The sequence below is a fragment of the Phocoena phocoena genome, chromosome 17 (assembly GCF_963924675.1).
Source record: "Phocoena phocoena chromosome 17, mPhoPho1.1, whole genome shotgun sequence".
NCBI lineage: Eukaryota > Metazoa > Chordata > Mammalia > Artiodactyla > Phocoenidae > Phocoena > Phocoena phocoena.
In genome coordinates this window covers 47,104,369-47,108,599 of record NC_089235.1, presented here as the reverse complement: position 1 = coordinate 47,108,599, position 4,231 = coordinate 47,104,369, and positions in this window count along the sequence as shown.

Genomic DNA, 4,231 nt, shown 5'->3' with positions numbered 1-4,231 from the left:
ACGCATTGGCAGAAGAACCCAGGTGAATGTGACATAGTCCTTTCCCTAAACAAGCCCACTAAGTGGAAGGAAGTTAAGCCTGGAAATTACCATGTAGATGGAGATGACAGTAGATGGAGAGAGAGGTATGAAGAGTGAATGGTGAAGGTTTGAGGGAGGGAGCAATCTCCCCTGACTGTGGAGGTAATGGATAGTATCACAGAGGAAGTGGCATTTAGTAAGGGACTGAGGGCGGGCAGCTCTGGGCAGGATGTTTGCAGCAGTGGCTATAGCATGAATCTTTGTGTGGAAGTATTTGATTTTTTTATTATTCATGGTTTTTATTGATTGTGTCTGTAATCAACGTGTAAGTAACTTAAGAATAGTGATAAAAAAAAAAGAATAGTGATCATGCCTTGCACTTCTTTGGTGACTGTGCCATTTCTACACAGTGCCCTCCACAGCTATGGAACGAACGTCCCTTCTCTCCAGCCTCTCTTCCACAATTTCTCCTCAGAGACTTTGTTCTAAACAAAACCCTTCCTCTAGGCTTTTATCTGTCATTCTCATGTTCAAATCATATCCATCTTGAGACCTTCTTCCCTTTTTTTTTTTTTTTTCCTGGGGAGAGATGGCTCAACCTCTCTCTAACTCCTGTTTGTAAAGCTGAACCACATGAAATTGTTGTTTCTGTAGATCAAAAATGGTCAAATATTGACAATTTTACGCGGTTCAACCTAATGTATTCTCTTCCGCTGACTCGGTGCTGACTTGGCACTCCCTTGATCTCCCTTGTCATTATTAGAGTTTAAGTGACCTGGTTTCTTCCTTTCTTGGCTTTATTCCTGCCTCCCACCCCCACCCCGACAAATGTGAGCCCATTAGAGCAGGAACTGTACTGTCTTATCTCTGCTCTATCCCTAGCTCCTAGACTATTGCATGGTACATGGTAGGTGCTCAATATTTGCTTAAGAATGAATAAGTGCTTTGCCCCAGGGATGGGCATTAGACAGATTTTCTCTAGTTGTGGAATTGGATGAGTCTCTCCAGGTCTTGCTTATCTCAGCTCCAAAAGCCAAGTTGTGAGGTACACTAGGTCAGTGGTCCCAAAACCTGGCTGCTCACCAGAGTTGCCTTTGGAGAGAGTTAAAAATACAGATTTCAAGGCCCACTCCAGACCAATGGAATCACCAATGGAATCATAATCTGGCAAGGGCTCCAAAATCTCTAGGTATCTTTGCCTCCCGTGAAGACTTTCAGGCAGCCACTGAAACAACTGTCAACTTGCACTTGGGAACCTCCAGACTCCATGAAGCCACAGGGAAAGGACATCATCTGTCTTGTCCACTGCTAGGCTCCTGGTTCATGGCACAATGCCTAGCATGTGGCAGTCAGCAATGAACAGTTGTTGAATGCATGTGGGAGGCTTTCCCACTTTTGAGGGGCATCTTAAACTCCTGAGGCCCATTGGGTTAGCTGAAGAGTTTTCTAGGGTCCCCCTGGGCTCCCAAACTCGTGTCACTGTTTGGATGTGTCACTGGGCAATTTAACCTCTCTGAGCCTCAGATTCTTCTGTAAAATGAGGGCGTTGGATTAATGACCACTAAGGTCCTATCAGACTTGATCTTTCTTTCCATGATGACTCCACTAATTACTAACTGTATGACTTTGGGCAAGTGGCTTACCTTTTGTAAAAGTATCTGCAGCCCTATTCTCTCACCCCTTGCCACTGGATTGTAAGCTCCGTGAGAACAGAGACCTTGCCTGTCCCATTGCATCTATCTGTAATACTTAGTGCTTGGCAGACAGTAGTCACTCAATAAATCATTCTTTGAATGAATGGTAGAGACATTCTAAAATATGCAATGTGAGGGACTTCCCTGTGGCACAGCAGTTAAGACTCTGTGCTCCCAATGCAGGGGGCCTGGGTTTGATCCCTGGTCAGGGAAATAGATCCCACATTGCATGACATAACTTAGAGTTCTCATGCCACTACTAAGGAGTCCATGAACCACAACTAAGGAGCCCATGTGCCACAACTAAGAAGCCCGCCTCCTTAGTTGCGCCTGCTGCAACTAAGACCCTGTGCAACCACATAAATAAATAAGTAAATATTTTTTTAAAAATGCAATGTGGGAATTCCCTGGTTAGGACTCCGTGCTTTCACTGCCGAGGGCCCAGGTTCAATCCCTTGTTGGAGAACTAAGATCCCGCAAGCTGCGCAGCATGGCCAAAATAAATTAATAAAAATGTAAAAAGCACTGAGAAGGTAGAAGCTAGCTTAGCTAATCAAAAATTGCATAAATCAATCTGAACTGAATACACTGCTAGTGGGAGTATGAAGTCATACAACCACTCTTCTTTCCTTTTTTTTTGAGTAACAAATTTATTAAGATATAATTCGCATGGCATAAAATTAATCCTTTTAAAGTATATGATTGAGTGGTTTTTAGTATATTCACAGAATTGCACAGTCATCACCATTGTCTTAATTCCAGAACATTTCCTCATCCCCCCAAAACACCCCATGCCCATTAGCAATCACTTCTCATTCCCTCGTCCTTCCATCCTCTGGCAACTGCTAATCCATTTTCTGTCTCTATGGATTTGCCTATTCTGGACACATCATATAAATGGAAACATACAATATTTGGCCTTTTGTGTCTGGCTTCTTTCACCTATCATACTGTTTTTTATTTTATTTATCAGTTTATAGACCTTTGGGTTGTCTCCATTTTTTCCTCTATTGTGAATAATGTTACTTTGAACGTTTGTGTACCAGGTTTTTTTTTTTTTGTGGTACGCGGGCCTTTCACTGCTGTGGCCTCTCCCGCTGCGGAGCACAGGCTCCGGACGCGCAGGCTCAGTGGCCATGGCTCATGGGCCCAGCCGCTCCGCGGCATGTGGGATCCTCCGGGACCGGGGCACGAACCCTCATCCCCTGCATCGGCAGGCGGACTCCCAACCACCGTGCCACCAGGGAAGCCCTACCAGGTTTTTTTAGTTTAGTTTAGTTTAGTTTTTGTTTTGGCTGCACCGTGTGGCACGCAGGACCTTAGTTCGCTGACCAGGGATCGAACCCGGGGCACCTGCGGTGGAAGCACGGAGCCTTAACCACAGGACTGCCAGGGAAGAAGTCCCTGTGGACCAGTTTTTGTGTGGATATAAGTTTTCCATTCTCTTGGGTTTATACCTAGGCGTGGTCTTATGGTAGTTTGACATTTTGGGAACTGTCAAAACTGTCAAACTGTTTTCTGAAGTGGCTGTTTCATTTTCCAGTCCCATCAACAAGGTATGAAGGTTTCAATTTCTCTACATCCTTTCCAACATTTATTATTATCTGTTTTTTTTCATTTTAGTTATGCCAGTGGATGAGAAGTATTATCTCATTGTGGATTTCATTTGCATTTCCTTAATGATGTTGAGTATCTCTTCATGTGCTTATTGGCCATTTGTATATATTCTTTGTCGGAATGTCATTCAAATCCTTTGTCAATTTTTTTTTTCCCTAGGATTTTTTAAACTTTATATGGCACTATGGCATATAGTTTATCTGGGTATGGAGGCTTGACTTCACTGAAGACAACTCAGTGCTCTCTGATAGTCTTTTCTTATAACAGGAGCTTTAATTTTTCACCTTCACAATATTTATTTTCCTATATTTTCCATACTGTACTCTTTGATGCAGCAGTTAGGAGTAAAACATTTTGCCTTCTCTTTGCTACTCATTAGCATGTTACAGCTTTGCAAACCAAATGCTTTACTCTTTCTTATTCTTCTTTCATAAACTTTAGCTTATTTTCAGCCTCCTCTTTCTTCTTTGTTCAATTTTGAATTGAACTTTTGTCTTTTTATTGAGTTGTAAGAGTTCGTTACATATTCTGGACGCTAGTCCTATATCAGATATATGATTTGCAAATATTATTTCCCATTCTGTTACCAACACTATTGCCCCAGAATCATACCCCTGCCCCTCCCTCAAAAGGAAACCAATTGCTCTTAACTAATTTTCAGGTGGAAGCTGCAAAGAGAAAAACAAGAGCTGGTTAGAACCAACTAGACCCAAGGTGGCAGAAGATCTAACTTCCATTAGATCTAGAGCCACATTATACATTCATTTTAATACCTTAGCATGCTAAATGATACACCCACTTGTGCCATGACAGTTGACGGTTGTTGTGACAACAACCAGAAAAGCCCATACAAGGACTGAAAAGGAGAGTTGCATCAGTTCTGGGTCCAAACCACACTC